The sequence below is a fragment of the Lissotriton helveticus genome, chromosome 4_1 (genome assembly GCF_964261635.1).
Source record: "Lissotriton helveticus chromosome 4_1, aLisHel1.1, whole genome shotgun sequence".
NCBI lineage: Eukaryota > Metazoa > Chordata > Amphibia > Caudata > Salamandridae > Lissotriton > Lissotriton helveticus.
This window is the reverse complement of record NC_136063.1, coordinates 36069446-36088660: the sequence shown is the minus strand read 5'-3', so window position 1 is coordinate 36088660 and position 19215 is coordinate 36069446. Positions and strand designations below refer to the sequence as shown.

Below are 19215 nucleotides of genomic sequence, written 5' to 3'. Positions count from 1 at the left end.
AACATTTCCTACAAAGTTAACAGTATCGCTAGAGAAAGCATGGCCTTTTAAGTGCTTATAGGAGTTTTAAATTCTATAAAGGTACTTAGTTACACTTTAGCTTGAGTACAAATTCAAATACTGACTACTCATTTTTCCCCTCTTAGGAAAGTTCTTAATAAGCTTTTACAGATTTTAAAAATGTTTTTATGTGGCTCACTGACAATTATATGCGCTACCACCTAGTATAAATCAGTAGTTTGCTGGCATTGTTTAATATTGTTGACTATTAAGAGGAGTGGGTGTTCTATTTCATATAGATGCACTCATATAGGCATGGTTTGAGATGCCCTAATTTAGGCATAATCTTTCACATACATTAGTTCCCTATTCTCCACAATAATAGGCGCTGAGGTCTGAACCTTATCTAGACTGTGGTTTGGGTACAGAAGGAGGATGTGTCCCGAACAATTGCCTCCTAAACCATCTTCGATGTGCTCATCCAGTATGAATAAGTATTCATAAGAGTTATTGGAAACCAGACAGGGGCTAGAATCCACCTGCATAAACATCTACGTAACCGGTTAATCCCATACATCCTCTTCATACCCAACAATGGCTGACACAAGACACAAGAGAGAAAAGGGACGCTATACTTTTCTGTATAAATACAGCACCTCTGGCTATCAGTAGTTAGAGGGAACCAAGACTTCCAGGCCGACACACTGACCAGAGACGCTGATGCTTCTGCATGCAGTCACTCCAGATGACAGTGGTCTATCCATCCCTTGGGGGGTGTCCAACTCGAGACCAGGTAATTATTCAGGTAATGGCGTTTGACTAAATCCTAGCGGGATTCTTGGCTCTTTTGCACCTACTCATAAGCTAGGTACAGATAGGTACATCTAGACAGGTATCGTAGGAGTATGCGCTTTATTTTATAAATGCATTTTTTATTCATGTATATGTTCATGGCTATTGCAAAATGGTAGAACTGTACTATTCCTTTTTATTCACTGTACTGCTGATCATATATCTCTGCTACTGTATAACAGTTGTCACAGCACAAATATTTTACACTATAAGAACAACTGTGCAATAAATTCTTATTGTAAACACGCTAAAGTGTTTCTTCTGTGTAACTCTCTAAGACCAAATGAGCAAGCAATAGTGACTGGGTGAAAAGTAGTACATTGTTTCCATGAGTCTGAGGAATCAGGGATGTTGTGTTCTGAGGTTGGCAAAAACTAATCTCTCTGATAAAAAGGAGATTCTGGTGGCACTGTGAGCAAGCTAATGCAAACATGGCTAACATACAAAGCGGGGTGCTCAGAGTCAGACTGCCACCAGGCCCACAGTGTATATTATTCAAAAGTGCAGGTCCTGCAGGGGTACTATAGGAACTACACTACACTGGGGGACTCTGCAGACAAGCTTATTGAGTTTGGAGGTGTAAGTGAAGAGTGTGACGCATTGTGTCCTGTTAGAGAGGGAGGAGGCGATCCAATATAGGATGAGTCCTTGGAGTCCTGAGTCTTGTAGTCTGGTAATGAGCATGTCGTGGGAGATGGTGTTGAATATTGCTGAGAGGTCGAGCAGGATAAGTGTAGCGGTTTCTCCTCTGTCCATGATTGAGCGGATGTCTTCTGTTGCTGCCAGGAGTGTGGTCTCTCTGCTGTGTTTGCTGCAGACACCAGATTGGGTGGAGTCCAGGAGGTGATGATGCTTAAGATGGGCAGAGACTTGCTTGTTGAGCTCTTTCTCCAGGATTTTGGTTAAAAAGGGTAGGAGGGAGATGGGCCTGTAGTTGCTGAGATCCTTAGAACGGGCCATGAGTTATTTCAGCAGAGAAGTGACCTGCATGTGTCTTCAGCTGTCCAGTATAAATCTGCTGAGGATGGAGGAAGTTGATGATGGCGGTGAGGTTGATGCTGATAAATGTGCTTCCCAGGCTATATATGTGGTGAGAGCAGGGATCTGAGAGGATTGTCTGCATGATTCTTGTGGTGTCATCTTGGTGAGGGAGCTCCAGTTTGTTAGGAGGCCGGTGTTCCTAGTGGTAGTCGGAGGTTGTATGATGATGTCCTTGATGGTGGATTGGGGTACGAAGTTGGAGCGGATCTTGGGGATTTTGTTGTGCAAGAAGTCTGAAACGTTGTTGCAGAGGATCTGCGAGGGTATGATGGTGTTGGTGGCAGCTGTGGGGTTTGTGAATTCCTTGATGATGCTGAATAGTTCTTTGTTGGTATTGGGGCATGGTTCGAGTCTGATGATGAGGACTGCTTTTTTTGCTTCTTTGATTTGTGTGTTGTACCTGTGGGAGCTGATGTGTAGGTGTCTTGAGTTCTTTGGTGTACCAGCACATTTGAGTGCAATTTCTTGTGTGTCTGTTTTATAGGGGCAGGTAGTTGGTGCAATCTGAGATCCAGTTGTCAAAAAGCGGTATCCATCTCCTAATGTCAGTTACAATCACAAGGTTCATCTGTCTATGTTCAGAAAAAAGAAACATTCTGTGAGAGCACTCCTAGTTATCCTTGATTAACACAAATAACCTTTATAGTGTGTTGTCTAGGTGTACTGAGTGCTAGGATAGGTAATCAATAGCTACTTGTCAAATTACAAAGTAGTTAGCACAGATACAAAGCTATAGCACGGCAAAGAAGCTAAAACCAATTACGTTTGGTATTCCACAATTAATTTGCCATGGCTGATGCCTTTTCATTCAGCATTCGTGTTTGAGGACTTGTCAGTGTTCCTGAGTTATTGTCTCTACGTTAGGCTTAGAGCATATGAGTCAGTCTCTCTTCCCCCCATTGTCTGTGTTTCAATATTATTACACATTTTCCTTTACCCTGTCTGTCCATGCCCCAGTGTTAGTGCCCCAGTGTGGGTGTCCCAATGTCACTTTCTTGATATCCGTTCTTCAGTTTCATGGCCCTTGTACCTACACCAGCCTCTCAATCTCAATGCCCCCATTTTAGTTTCATTGTCTCTCTGTCAGTGTTGGTGTACCCAGGTAAGGTAACTGTGGCAGTAATCCTCTGTATTTTTGCCATAAACAGTGTCCATCTTAGTGTTCCAGAATCAATATAGGTCACAGTGTCTCTATATCTGTGTTCCTATGCCAGTGCCCTTGTGTCAGTGTCCCCATGCCATTACCCATATGTCAGCACCCATTGTTTTATCCAATCAGTCAATGCACTTGGGGTAGTTTCCTAATTTTTAGCCAATCAATCATTATATTGTTTATTAGGTAATTAAAATAATAAACAACGATAACTAGTAGAAAAAAAGAAAAAAAATGCAGGGTCATTAATAAAACCATCCTTTAAACTCCCTGTATACTTATTGCAATAGTCCCAAAAACCTATTTAAAAAATGTGATTCAATTAGGTTAAAAGGACCAATCCCAGATTTACTTCCTCACAGTGTTTAAAAAAACAAGGCGCCATACCAAAGCCACATAATACTGAGGAGGTCAGTGACCCAGCTAGAGATGTAATCCCCTAGTAGCCTGTTCCTTCCAAGGTGGTAAAACTTCCTACCACATTAAAAGTGACGAAACATTAGACTAAAAGCGTCAGGCAATCACCCTGGAAAATTAGTCACCTGGACAGTAGGAATAAAAAACATGGATAATGACCTATATAGGTGGAGCAGATTTCATAATGAAAAGCCTTAAGTGTCACTCTATACTTCCTCTTCCCCCGGGAGCCTGTATATACAGCAAATAATTTGTTAAAATATAAAAAAGTGAAAAATAAGTATGAAGGAAGCTTATGTATTTCTGAAATGGACACAAGCTATGAAGTTTAAAAACTGAATTTGTGGGTACCCATACCAGCATGTGAATTAGAGGTCATTTCTCAAAATTACTTCTTTCTTACACATTGTCTTACATTTGGAAAGTGCAACTGCAGAGAAATACAATTGGTAATAACACTTGCGTAGTATTCTCATGTTGTGTTATTATATACTGTTATCTTGTTCCTAGCTGCTCAGCCAGTGTGTATGTTCTGGGTGGAATGTTGGTGTGTGGGCCATGACTGGAATGCTTGAGTGACTGGGTATGAGTGGTGACTGTTGGTGAAAGGGCTGAGCAGCTAGCAGGCTGCTCCTGGTGAGGCTGCTGTATAGGATCTAAGATACTTGTTTATCTACTTGAATAAAACTACATTGACATCTTCTACCAGTGTGGACTATGGTAGTATATTTATTTTGGCGACATTTATTTTGCCGACGAGTTGGAGACTTGCTCGGGCTCTACAGTGAAATAATCTCGAGATGACAGCTACAAATAGTCAACATGTTGGGGAGATACGTCAGACATCACAAGGAGCTGTTCACGCTACGTCTGGTTCACAGGAGTCTACATGGAAACAAATGAAGCCACAAAGGAATCAAAGGAAACCAAAGGAAACTGGAACAGAATGCATTGCAGTCCCACCAGTGCCCATTACAGCGGACAGCCCCAGCTCAAGCCTGCTGTACTATTTTCATCTGTCACATTTTGACAAGAACTGCAACTTCATGGGAAGTAAGCATTATCAATTTAGACTTACTTCATGTCATCTGTATTATGAATGCTGCGCAGTTTCAGATGTGTAAGTGCATTTGGAGTTACACTTTGGAACATGGTGTGTTTTGCCTACAACAAGTATTGGCATCAATTTATTTTTCTCCAAATCCGTTCGTCAATTTTTATTTGGACTTGGCAGAGTTTGATTGCAGGAGAAGGGAGTGCACTGCCTCTACTGCTTAGAAAAAAATGTACATTTTGTGAACTACATGAAGTCCTGATGTTTTTGGTTGTTTATTTAAGACACATCAGGTGAAGAGCATCAGTGTTTCTGTGTTTGTAAGGTCAGAGACTTCCTATCTTAATGCGATTTAGAAGGTCAGAAACTGAATTATTTTGAATGCATGTCCATTGGCCTTCACCATTGGAAAGTTGAAAGTGTCACTAGTGTTCCTGGATGGTAAACTGTCACTGGCTAATTTAAAAGAGGTTGGCTTAGCACGTCTTGGCTAATTTAAAATTCAAGGCACGAGGTTTGCTTGGCATGTCTTGGTTTGAGACATGCCAAAATGAATTCACAAATTTAATAAAGGAATTGGGTTCTTGTAATATTCTCACACCTTTTGATCCAGAGATAAAATGTACAGTGTCAGTTGATGCTAGTTTATATGGTTTGGGGGGCATGATTTCTCAGGTAAAAGAGGGGAAGGAATTTACGGTGGGTTTTGCATCACGTGCACTTAGACTTTGTGAAAAAAATTACTCTGTAATTGAGCGTGAGCTATTAGCATGTTGCTGGGCCATAGAAAGATTTAAATGTTTTTTGTGGGGAAGAAACTTCAACATGTTTACTGATCATAAACCTTTGATTCCAATCCTTCAAGGGAAAGTGGTGAAAGATCATACACCACGTATTGCCAGGCTTAGTTCAAAATTGTTACAATATAGTTTTCAAGTTGCGCACATACCAGGTGGGAAGAACACCCGTGCTGATTTCTTATCGAGATTCCCAATTCCCATGACTGAAGTTGATTTTAAAGAAAACATTGATGAGGATTGTTTGATTGCAGCTGTGGATGTTTGCTCAATAGGGTGTTTTACTGAGAATGAATGGTTTTCAGCATTGGAAGCGGATTCAACACTAAAGGAAGTTAAACACTATATTGTTACAGGGTGGCCCAAAGAAAGCATCTTGATAAAAAATGTAAATCCTTTTGCTAAAATTGCAGATTAACTTTCTGTTAAGGAAGCTGGTATGATTATGAGAGGGGAAAAGTTTATTCCACCTGAATCTTTGAGAAATTGTATAATCAATTTTGGTCATGAGGGCCATCTTGGACAAACTAATACAAAGAAAAGGATTCGCAACTTTTATTGGTGGCCTTCCATGGATCGTCAGATTAATTCTGTGGTGAAAGATTGTGTGATTTGTAATAGCAGTGACAAAGTTGTAAAGATAGTTTCACCCCCTCTACAACAAGTGGGGTTGCCTAATGGGCCCTGGTTGAAACTGGCAGTGGATTTTGTTGGACCATTCAACATTTTACCGAGTAGATATAAGTTTGCTTTGGTCTTAGCTGACTATTTCAGCAAATGGTGGGAGGTTCATTTTATGACTGATCCTAATTCAGTGGAGGTTAATACATTTCTTCAGTGTTTGTTTGCGAGGGAGGGATTCTCAAAAGAGATTGTTTCAGACAATGGGGTGCAGTTCACCTCGAAAGAAATGTCTGAATTCTTATCTCAATCTGGTATTGTTCACAAGAGGGTTGCCTTATATCACCCACAGGCAAATGGTTTTATGGAGAGGAATAATCAAATTTTGGTGGAATGCATTCAGTGGGCGGTCTCTTCAAAATTTAATATCAAAGAGGCTGTGCAAAGCATGTTGTGGGCTCATCGCACTACACCAAGTGCTTCCACTGGCTCAAGCCCATTTAAACTGTTAAGAGGAAGAGAAGCTTCATTTCAATTGTGTCCGGCTTGGATGAAAAGGTGGGGCTCTTTTAATCAGGGGCTGGGTACACAGGGAAATGGCTATTTGAGTGTTCAATCTGAGTCAGTTGAAAAGGAATTAGGCCCAAAGGTTAAAATTGTAAATGAGTCTATAAAGCAAAAAAAGGAAATGGATCATAAAATGTTTGTTTCTAACATTAAAGTGGGTGATTGGGTCAAAATTAAATCACCACATAATGTACCCAAATGGTTATCTAAGTTTAGTCCACCGATCAAAGTTGATGCTGTGTCTCGACATGCTGTCATGGTTAAGGGGAAAAATTGGTGGAATCTTTCACGTGTATATAAACTTCCTCAGAAAGATGTCTGGCAGTTAGGTCTTGAACAGAACAATGTTGGAATGGACACAACTAATCTTGGAAAAGGTATAAGCTGTGATCCTAAATTGACATATGTTCCTCCAAGGAGGGGCAGTAGGATCCGTGTTGCGACTAAACGCTTGGATCTTTAATTCGGTCATGGATCTGTAATTCTGTCCAGATTCATTGTTGTGCTATTTATGCTTTTCGTATTGCAACAATTTTTATTATTTTTATCTCTTGATGTATACCCTTAACTTTCACATTATTTTGTCTTTTTGTTGTTATTACATGCAGTATTACATTTTGTATTGTACTAAGTTTATCTTAAATCTAGGATGTTTAATTATAAAAGAAGGGAGATATTGTAGTAATCTTACATGCTCTTTCTTCTATGTTCATACTAGTGCAGTCTTTCAGGATGATTCTGTCATCTCTATAGAAACAGAATGTTGATATTTGAATACAGTCTCTCTGCATCAAGCTGTCAGTTTCCTGGGAGCTGTTGTGACTAATGGTTAATAAATACCACTTTACCATTCAGTTGTATTTGAGTGGACTTACTTCAGCATGTTTAAACATTGCCCCTGTGCCGGTTATTGTTGGTGTTTTTTGAGCCATCTTTTCTTTTTAAAACAATGCCAGTTGATCTGATCTTGCGATTTTTAAAAGGAGGCACGTGTCACAATCAGCACGCACACACCTTACTGCGTCCTGTTGTCCTGGAATGCCAGCCATGGGTACTCTGTGATGATCCTCTTCTACGCAGCATAGATGGCTGCTGTGCAATGTTTGACTGAAAGCCACTTGACGCGTTCGTAACAATGTACCGCCATTTTGTGTTTGGCTCCTATTAACATGGATCTGAGGCTTGGAGCATTATTCTTCATACGCATATCACAACCACTCTGTGTCTGTGGTCAGTGTGCAGGTTTTGTTACTGGATCGAGATGAGGAATCGTCGATGTTAGATTGTTTTACCAAATTAGAACGAGGGCGTCGCTGGATTCTACTAGACTTTTTGTTTTGCTTTGTGTGCTCCGCCTCAAAAGTACGTTTGCACACTGTCCAGGAGCAAGTGTGACAGGCTTTTGGAAGCATGGTGATTTACCACAGCCTTTTGTTGACTGATATGTTTATTCATCAGACTAATTTTATGGAGGCCTATGACAGCAGTGCTGTTTGTGAACGTGAAAGCTACATCTCTGCTCTGTTTCAGTGTGAATTAGACTATTTCTTTCGGGCACTAGATGGCAGGACTATGCAAAGCACGTGTATATACAGCACACATTCTTTCAAACCATCATTTTTCCACTCCTTATTCTCCAGTCTTTTTGGAGGATTTCCAACCATTATTATGCTTTTCGGCTGTGGTATTGTCATCTTTCTCCTAATCAAACACAGAAATCACCATTATGGAGTACACAATTCCGGCCGATCAAAAGTGCCAAGAAACACTCGATGCAAGTTAAGGTACTCCATGTACTCATAACATAGCGCATAGAAGCAGTCGTTAGGGTGATAGGTTGACAAATGACATTCCCTCCATGTCAGAAATGTCCATACTCTTCTCATTGTCGGTGACATGCATAAGGGCTGCTTTAATAACATTCTATGTGGTTATTGATCAGGTACTAAGCAAAAGGATGAGGCTGTTGTAATAAACCCTTCTAAACATAAAGTGTCTCTTCTTAGAACAGAGCTTGTCTATTATATTGCAAAGGGTAAACATTGGGCTTGAATTGCCATTGCATCCCTGTCCCCTATTAAGGGACAGTCAGTAACCCATAAAGCTCAGACGCCACATCAACAAGTATGTTCAGCGAGGTTGTGTGGGGCTACAACAGACTGGACTTTGAAGTTCAAGCGTTAATGCACATGAAAGTCAAATCCCTAGTTTGCATAACAAAACATTTTAACTTGTTCACAGTTAGCATTTTCTCGCTTTCATTTGATGGCTCGTATTTGCTTAAGATAAAAGGCTCCTTTACTGAATAATTGGTGGTTTGAAGAAGAAATAAATAAGCCCTATCAAGCAATGCTGTAGCATTCTTTTCTAACATTTTATGAGTGACTTACTTCTACTGCACCTCTGTGCATTGCATGGTGGGTGGGTCTAAGAACAGAGGTAGTTTGTGTCTTTGTGACCTCTTGCGCCTTGTAGAGATGGCATGGTGTTAAGGAGGAGTACTTTGCGTCTTTGGGCACGTATGAGGTCACTTCCTGAGATTTGTCTGCTGGAATATGTTGAAGATGCAACTTTACTTCCAGACACAGGTTCCTATCTGAAGTTGCTCCTATGGTTCGGGTCTTAGTGCAAACCACTTTTGGAGTTTGATCGAAGGTATCCATCTTACTAGTCAGGTTTTATCAATTTTTATGAACCTATGCCTTGAAAGTCTAATGTTACACCACAAAGTCAAACTTTGCCAATATTGATCAAATCTTCAAGGAAGATTTGAGTTTATAATCAGTGGGTTTTCAGGCTAAAAGTGTGCAATCTGTTGCAAAATCATAGTACTCTTGCAGCCTCGTTTAAATGACATGTTCTTGTTATTTCAGGTGTTACTTTATGGGATAAGAAGACCATAGAAAAAGATGTGTGCATCATGCAGCAACCAAAAACACATTTTCAAATCATTGCCAAAGACAGCATTGAAGACAAAGCCTCTGCCCTCAATATCAGTGCCTCCCTTAAAGCAAGTTTCCTGGGGGGGATGGTTGATGTGGGAGGAGCAGCAAAATATTTAACGGAGACAAAGACTTCCAAGAAATAGGCGAGAGTGACCCTACAATATTCAACCACGACCAAGTTTGAACAACTGACCATGACACATTTAGGACGAGACAATATCTCTTATCCAGAAATATTTGACCACAATATGGCAACCCATGTGGTCACTGCAGTGCTGTACGGGGCACAGGCGTTTTTTGTGTTTGATCGAGAAGTATCCTCGTCTGAGGAAATGAAGGATATACAAGGAAAATTAAAGGGTGCTGTTGATAGAATACCTAAAGTTGCGATTGGAGGGCAAGGAGACCTTACCATATCACAGGATGACAAGCATAAACTTGAAAAATTCAGCTGCAGATTTTATGGGGATTTTGCTTTAACAAACAACCCATCGACTTATGAGGAGGCCATTAATATCTATAAAACCCTCCCATCACTCCTAGGTGTGAATGGCGAGCATGCAATACCTTCAATGGTCTGGCTGTATCCACTGAGCAAGCTGGACTCCAAGGCATCTCAGCTGGTGCGCAGCATCAGTTCTCAGCTGATTGAAGATGCTCAAGCTGCCATGGAGGAGCTACATGAGTTGGACATGGAGTGCAATGACATGCTCGCTCAGCCGGCCGCTATACACTTCCCTGACATCAGAAACAGAATCGAAAAATTCAAGAAGCTGTGCAGACAGTATAGAATGGCCTTCCAAGCAGACCTCGCTAGAGTCCTACCCGCTGTTCGAGGAGGCGGAGAAGAGGAAAGAGCACTGGTGGACATCTTAACTGCCAAAGAAAAATCCCTGTTCAGTACCGCGCAACTTTCTGAATTTCTGAAATTGAAACAGAATGAGGTAAACTTTGTCAGTGGGTACATGGACTTACTGACAGAGTCAAAGTTGGTGAAAATTGTACCTTCTCAGTTGGAAATGAACCAAGTGTTACATGACCTCCGAGTGGAGCTTGTGATCTCACTCATGTTCACTTCACTAGGAGAAGAGGAACCTTTTCTATCAGAATTACATTCCTGGCTTACAAAGAATCAGTTTGAGGAACCCACCGGCCCAACCTCTGGAGAGTGGTTTAATGATGCTGAAGTGAACCAAAGATCTAGAGCCCTCGTGAACGAGTTCATGGAGTTTACAAGGATCAATGCCTCAAACGAGAAGATCCAGTTCGTTCTGTCCTCTGTTCGCGATCCCAGTAACCCAGGAGTTTCAATCTACTTGTATGAACGAGGGGTTCTAAACGACAAAGCCTTCCACCCCCCACGCCCTGACACCCCTAAGATAAGTCGAATATTTCATGACAGAGTGCAGCTCACCTGTGCCCCGCTGCCTGGTGGAACAGATCCAGTATTGAACTATTGTGCTGATTACAGGACCTGGAATGAAGAATGCTGGGACAGCATTGAAGGAAAGGACACCAGTTACACGGTCACAGTGACGGGTCTGCGTCCTAACTGCCTGTACCAGTTCAGACAATCAGTGAAGTCTGCTCGATGGGTCACCTTACTAAGTAAACCCACCCTGTGGATCAACACCCTTCCATGCAGCCCACCTGAGAAGGTGACAGGCCGGCAGACTGGACCCGGAGACATCACAATCACCTGGCAAGAGCCTGGCACCATTGGTGCTGGCATCAGAATAAGTGCCTACAAGGTTGGAATCATAGAGGAATCTACTGATATAAATAGGTGGACGGAGCAACTAACTGCACAGAAGGTCGAGACCTGCACTATCGAGGGAGTGAACCCCAAGTCATCCTACAGATTCCGAGTGTCCGCAATCTGTGGCAACGCTGGACGCAGCGCCGCGAGTGAGGAGTATGTCTTGAAAAGAGATGAGGGTAAGTAACTATTCTACACCTGGCTCACTCACATTCCTCAGATGCACAATGCGCACTGTTCACACAATGAGATGTTTCCCCTTTCCAGAGTTTTCTTAGCACAGTATACCAGGAATTTAAACACAACGCAAACACATTGCACTAGCACAGTTTTCTCTAATAGAGCATCAAAGAGAGAGAACCAATAGTTGTCACAGGCTAATAATTAAATGGCTGCACAAACCCAATTCCCTGCTTTTGCAATTTGATTAATTTGTTTTCTTTAATCATACAAATTCACAAATGAGAATAAAAAGAAGGTAGCAGCTATTCTGCCGCTATTTACTCAGCTATAAGCTAAATAGCAGAGATTATACGCTATTTGACCAGCTGTCCCATAAATAGGTAGTAGATTTCATTATTCACCAGGCTGCTGACAGACATTATGTACTATTTGAGCAGTGGCCATGTAAACAGGAGAGACACTTCACTATTTACCCATCAGTCAACAAGATAGCAGAGATCATGTACAATTTGGCTGGCAGCAGTGAAAACAGCAACAAAAAAAATCAGTAATAATCCAGTCTCCTACTAAATAGTGGCGATCATGTACTATTTGCATCCCAGCTGTGCAAACAGAAAATCACCCAGCCACAACTAGATAGCGAAGGTCATGTATTTACCACGACACTGACGAATTAGCAGAGATTACGTTCCATTTAGTGAAGTAACTGTAGTAATTTTCTCATACAAGATATTGATTGAAGAGATCTTTATTTGTAGAAAAACTACACAGCTGATCATCTGCTGGCCACATCCATCTTTAACCGCATCGCTGCTGTGGTTATTTTTGCGCTGTGCGGCTGTTTTCTAATAACCGCGTTACGTCATCCGCACACGTCACCCGTGGCTGATGACGAGCTGAGCTCGTCATCAGCATCGAAGGGGTTAAAGACAGTTAGATACAGGGTTGAAACATAAGATGCTATATGTGACAAATAGCCATGAAATCATAGACACAGTGACAGCAATAAGCAGAATGAATACCTATCTTAACCAGGTGAATAATGAATACTACATAACATTTGACAAAGAATATAACAGAAACCTTACAATTTATGTAGTCGCCAGTTAATTAGCAGACATTCTGAACTAGTAAGCCTGTTGCCAGATACCTACTAAAGTTTCCCTGTAGATTAGGAGCACTTGGTGAATACAGTGGTAGTAGGTGGGGGTAGGAAGGAGTTTGTGGAAGTGTTTTAAGATTGACACAGGGATGGTCCTTGGCATGCTGGGGTCTGATGCACTGGCAGCCTTGAGTGCTTTGTTCCTGTTTGAGTCTCTGCTCCTTCTCTGGAGGCCTCTGTCTGCCTCTGCACCCATCAGATCTTTGCAATGTCTCAGTCTCTCTATTACATTCTTTCCTTTGGTTTCACCTACACTCCAATACAGTCTGTGCCCTATGATTTCCTCTGTCTGTGCTAACTATGATGCGTCTATAGTTTTAGACTCCTTCTGGCTTCTTCCATCTCCCTGTCCCGGGCAGTCTCTGTATATAATGTCTTTATTCACAAGTACAAACCACCCATAACTCTCTTCACTTTCTTTATTGTTCCAGAAAGTACCTGTTCTCCTGCCTCGTGCTGGACTCCCGGGGCCTCATTTATGACTTTTTGCCGTAGGGAAGCGCAGCAGGCCTTCCTGCTGCGCTTCCCTACGGCAAAAGAAAAGAGCAGAAATGCGCCGTATCTATAAGATACGGCGCATTCCTGTGCTTTTACCCTGCGCCAGCGCACAATGGGCTGCCTGCACCAGCGCAGGCACCCTTGCACAATGGTGCAAGGGTGCCTGCGTTGCGGGGAAGATTATTTTTGTACAGGAAGGGAAACCTTTCTGTACAAAAATAAGCACAAGAGGCTTTTCCTCTTTCTATGTGTGCTGTAGAATGCAGCACACATAGAAAAAGGAAATACGAGGAGAAATAAAGACATTTCTCCCTGTTGCGCCTCCCTTACGCCTCCCCTGGGGAGGCGTAAGCTTTTGACACTGCTTCAGAGTTACGATTTCTGGTAAATCTGGGGCAGTGTCAAAAGGCCATGGATGTTGCTGGGAACGCCCCCAGCAACACCCATTGCAGCCCCTTTAACGCAGGACACTGCGTTAAAGGGACTGATATTTATCAGGCAGCAGTACGCCACAAAAACTGGCGTACTGCTGCCTGATAAATACCACGCAGGCTTCTGCGCCACGGAACTTCATGAAAAGTGAAGTTCTGATGGCGCAAGGGGCCTCATAAATGAGGCTCCCAGTCTTTGTGCCCAGAGTGGGCGGGTGATGCAGGGTGTGACTAACTCTCTAGGTCAATTGATGATCAAACAGCTGATTCAGCCTTTCATTGTTCCCCAGATAGTTCAATTAATCTTGGTGGTAGCAACGGTTATGTAAGCCAAACATGAGGTAGCAAATATTTAGCTGGCCACTGGTAAAATAATACATTTTCATTGCTATTTACTTGGCCACTAGCTACATATCAAAAATGATTCTCTTTGGCTGGTGGCCTTGAACATAGAGGAGAAACTTTGCCTTTTACCCAGCCGCTACCTAATGATTAGAGATCTGGTATGATCAGCTGGCGATCGTGCAAACAGCAGAAAAATGGCACTGTTTAACCGACTGCTGGCTAAATAGTAGAGATTCAGCACCGTTTGGCAAGCAGCCATGCACATTAAAAGGAAAATCAACTATTTACCTGCCCACCGACTAATTAGCTGAGTTTATTTACTATTTGGCAGCAGTCAAGCAAACAAAGAAGAAACTTCACTCATTATCTATCTGTTGGCAGAACAGCAGATTTTATTTGCAATTTGGCCAGCAGCCATGCAAATAGCAAATACACCTAATTATTTCACTGAATGCTAATTAAATAGAAGATATTATATACTATTTAATCGGTAGAATGGCAAATAAAAATAAAATGTAATACTTACCTGGCTGCTGAATTAAAATAATGTACTGTTTGGCCGGTGGCCTTGCAAATAGAAAATAAATTATTCACTGGGTGGTTAGCTAAATAGCAGACAATATGCACAATTTAGCGAGAAGCCGTGCAAATAGCAGAAGAACATCATTATTTACCCAGCTGACATCTAAAGGGCTTAGATTTTGTGTTATTATGCCTTATGCAGATTTAAATAGGTGCTTACCACCAGGAATAACTGCAACCAAGGAGTAAATATAATTGGAAACCATCTCGTTATGAAAGTTAAGGTTCTGATCTATTTTTATTAAATTTGCAAAAAGTGGTCACAAATTCAGACGAAATGTGTTGAGGATTAAACAGTATTTTGCAAAACTACTTATGTACTGTTCAGTCGGTTCACAAAATACTGAATCAGAGGGAGTTGCAGAACAATCTACCTAATTAATATTCATTAGGCGGGCACCAATTTGCATGTAAACACGTGGATAGTTGCCTGCAAGGAACAGCACATCACTATCTTTCTAATTGCACGTCAAAATGGAAAACTGTTTAAGAAATAAAAATAAAAGAAATAAGCAGCCGGTGTTCCCTAAAGGAACTTGTGCTGTTCTTAAAATTAAAAGCTTTCCGTTTTGGAAATCTTATTTCTCGTGAGGTTGCCAACATAATTCCGAAAGGGAAATGGCTCCTGAGGGGACCACTTCCCCTTTGCAAACGAGTTACCAACCCAAGCTTGATGTTACCTCATCAATGGTTTATGACATCAGTTGGAGTCAGAAACTGTCAATACATTATTTTCCGACTTGGAAACAGGACGAGGAGGGTAACTCCTTTCATGACCTCTCCAATTCACAATTAAGAAACAATATGAAAAGTCCCTTTTGAGAGAAAATAATTTTCCGACCTGTAAAAGAGATATTTTACATAATGATGAGAACTTTTATGGCCATAGGCCCTGTGATTTTACAACATGAGAACCTTAGTGCACAACTGCCTAAATGCAAGCACTAGAATATAGGTCAGCCTGGGTGAAGTCGTATTTATTTAGCATTGCTCTTGTGGTGTGCAATTACCGAAAATTACACAATTGATGCCTGCTCGTGTAACTAAGTATAGTTTTGGGCAAAGATTCGACTGCAGGAGGGTCAGCATGCAAAACTCCACTTTATTTTGCTCTCCTGAGTTGTTTGGCACTGGATCAGGAGTGGTGTATTCCCTATCTAACTTTAGTTCTCCCTCTTGGACCCGTCTCCCTTAACGGTAAAATGTGAAGGCACAGATGACAAGACTCAAGTATTTCTATTAAGGAAAGACAGACAAGGATCTCACTTTGAAGATATACTACATACATTTAAGTGCAGAAATGCTAAACATATTCATCAGATGACATAAGGCCAAAGTATGACTACAGTGGTCCAGTGGACCCCTCTAGCAATGGTGGTGGTGCTAACATCGCCCACACCAGTGGTACGATTGCCCTAATAAAAGTTGGCCAATTGGACCACCATGGGACCACAGCAACTGCCATCAGAGATCCCTGGCGGTATTGTGGCGGAATTGTTGCAGGAATACGCTTGGCAGTGCCACTGCGGCACTGCCAGGCATATTACGAGTTTCCTCTCTGCCAAAGCATTCATGGCGAGAGCCCTCCATGAAACCTTTGCCAGCAAAGAAGCAAGTGGGGTCCTACAAGGACCCCTGTTGCCTCAGGGCAATGGGGTGCATCAGGGGGGCACATATTGTGCCTGCCTGGGTGCAGTCACCCCCTTGATTGCACGCTCCATGCCGTTCAGGAATGGGCTTTGTCATTCCTGGGAAAGCCAAAGGATCGCCCGCCAGACCACAAGATTACTTGCTGGTGGGGTGGGGAGAGGGTTTCCTCTAAACATGGGGAAATTGCACTCTTTTATAGAGCTACAGATACTACTTTAGTAAATGGTTCACATGCTCATAACCAATAGGAATCAAGCAAAAAAAAACAATGATAACAGAATTCATTCCAAGATGTTTTCACTGTTGTAATATATGGAGTTGTGGTGTTCACAACATCTGTTCTCAGCACATGAAATGTTAGATAGTATGTCTTTCAGTCTGGGACAGTGCCTCTATCCTTGAGAAAGTACACTCTGCTTAGTCAACTTCGGAAATCACTTTTTCACCAAGTGAAGCCCATGAGTTCCTTATTATGACAAAGAATACACAACAGTTCAAATCAGGTGTCAGAATCCTACTTCATATTAAAGATGGACAACAAGGCCTAATGTATCCTACGTTTATCTAACACCTGATTTCTTTCAAATTGAATTTTAAACAATTCACATTCGTAACTCACCCAATAATGATCAGTTTCAGCTGGTGACAATTTAAAGTGGTGACGCGTAAAAGGGAGGGTTGACTCTTAATAATATTAATTTGAAAACTGTGAAGCCCCATCACTCCCATTTGCACAGAATCACAAATAGAACCGGAATACGTGACCGCTGCAGGGAGGTCATGGATCCAAAGGCCATCTATTCTAACACCTCTTTAACCCGTCAACAGACACTGTGAAAATGTCCCAGTGCCCTCTTCCTCAGTTCTTTTCACTGCCCTGATCAGTGTCATGGGAAGGCTCTGTCTGTGACACTTATGACAGACCATCTCTCTGTGCCAGTGAACACCTGGTACCTTATGATGCCTTTTCCCAACCCTATGGATAAACCTTCGTCTAGCAAGACATACAGGCTTCACGCTAGAGTATGAATGAGATCTAGACATATCTTAAACAAGACCATAATATGCCAAAGTATGACTACAAGTCCCAGCATGCAATGTGCCATGGCTTTTACAGACACAACCTGCTGAAACTATCATAAAAGACAGAGAGCTAATCAGCAGCATTGACGGTGCTGTCCTTGATGTCCTTGTCTCAGGTAAACATTGTCTGTGTGCCAAAGAGACTCATGTCACATTTGTCATCTTCCATGGTCCTATTTGGCTCCATTTGACTTTTGCAAGCTGTTAAGAGTACTTTATTAAGGCTGCCATTGGACTCCAAGTCTCAGAATGCACAGCACGGTTGTCTTTAAATCCAGCAGAAGCATAACAAGTGCTATATAACATGATGGTGGTTAGATGTGTTGAAATATAGATCAAAGTGATGAATCTCTAAAGTTGCCGCAGGTCAGGTGTGAGTTGTTCACCAGTCCTGGGTGTGAGTTTCCATATTTGCAATCTCGTACGGGCCCTGCATGAAATCAAAACACTATGGATCTAAACTTAAGAAGAAACAATGGACTGGGTGAACATTCACATCATAGTTAGGCAGTTTGAGATTTACTGTAAAAAGTCTGTCCTGAGGCGCTGTGCAGCTGCACTCATGACGAGCGGAGCTCGTCACAACCACACCAGTTTTTTTAACGTTCAGCACAGCGGTGTAATTATCCCCGCGTGCAACGTTCTAACGGCCGTGATGAGCTCAGCTCGTCATGAGTGCAGCTGCACTGTGCCTCATGACGAGCTGAGCTCATCATGAGCATGGATGAGGTTAATAAGTATTAACGAAGCTGACATTTTTTGTGCTTGATCTCATATCCCAGAAACATAGGTGAACCGGTCTATGCCACCCCAAAAGAAAAAATGCCAAAAATAAATCCTAATGAGCCACTAACCTGTCCGGCGTTGTCTCATTGCAGGACCCGAGCTTGGTGGGAGGCAAAAATGGCTGCCCACAGGAAGCTTATAAAGGAGATAGGGGCGGAGTATCACGTACTCTCGCAGGATTCGATTGAACTACAGAGTGATGTCACAATCCACTGTGTTGTAGTTCACCCAAAAACTACAAGATGACATCATTACGGCCATCTTTGTAGTTTGAACTAGTTAAAAAATAAAGGTGCTTTATTTAACCATAGCGCAAGTGTTTTTGGCCTTTTTTCTTTTGGGGTGGCATAGACTGGTTCACCTATGTTTCTGGGATATGAGACCAGGCTTGATCTGTCAAACTTTTGCTAGCCCAGATCTAAACCTGCTACAGTTTAGCTCCATCCTATTGAGGACACTCATATTTAGAGGAAAGCTTTTTACATTAAGTGATGGATTTTGGGAACCTGGGACTTTTATGGGCTCTGTGACTTATTCCACCCTTAGGATTTTTTGTGGCTCTGTGAAGCTTGACTGTTATAGGGGCTATATTATGTATTGGATGGAGAGATAGAGTAGTACTGTCCACCCTTCCGTTTATTACCCCTTCCTTGCCTTCACAGAGCGGGGCCTCCTTTTTCCTGAGCTGGGTTCCAGGAGAGGTGAGGTACACTCCCTGTACTATTCAGGTGAGTAACATTAGTAAAATAAATTGGCTTAATTAGTAGAAGCCAGTGCCAGGTCTTTCCTGTTTTGATAGGACTTACTACAATTTATTTCTTGTTTCTTGTTAACAGATGTAAGAGACACCGTTTGGTACAGAGGAACACGATTTTGGACTATTTATGTATATCCTTTACAGATTGTCGTTACGTTCACTTTATGTATGCAGTAGATAATGCTTAGCACTCTTGCCCTGAAGAAAGCCATGGGATCTTGTCCCTACCGGCTGAAACATGTTTGCCTTGTAAATGCAGTTATATGTTTAGACTGCTTCCTCTGCATGGTTCTTGTTTGTTTGAGGGAAAGGACAAATTACATTAGAGTTTTTCGCCTATTGATCCTTTTACCCCTTGTTTTTAACTCACACATCTTTTGATTTTTGCACTGCACTCGATCCCATCTTTATCATTTGTTCATGGGTACCCTAGCGATTGATTGTGCGACCCAATTGAGTAAGGGCGATGGATGGGTCTCATTGATCAAGAGACATACCACCCCATTTTTGGATGACCAAATGAGAACACTTG

The 19215-nt window shown here is 41.9% G+C and overlaps 1 pseudogene; it reads left to right on the top strand.

Moving 5' to 3' along the window:
- The window catches only part of LOC144827834 (uncharacterized), a 161909-nt pseudogene that overhangs the window by 76828 nt on the left and 65866 nt on the right, over window positions 1–19215 (top strand).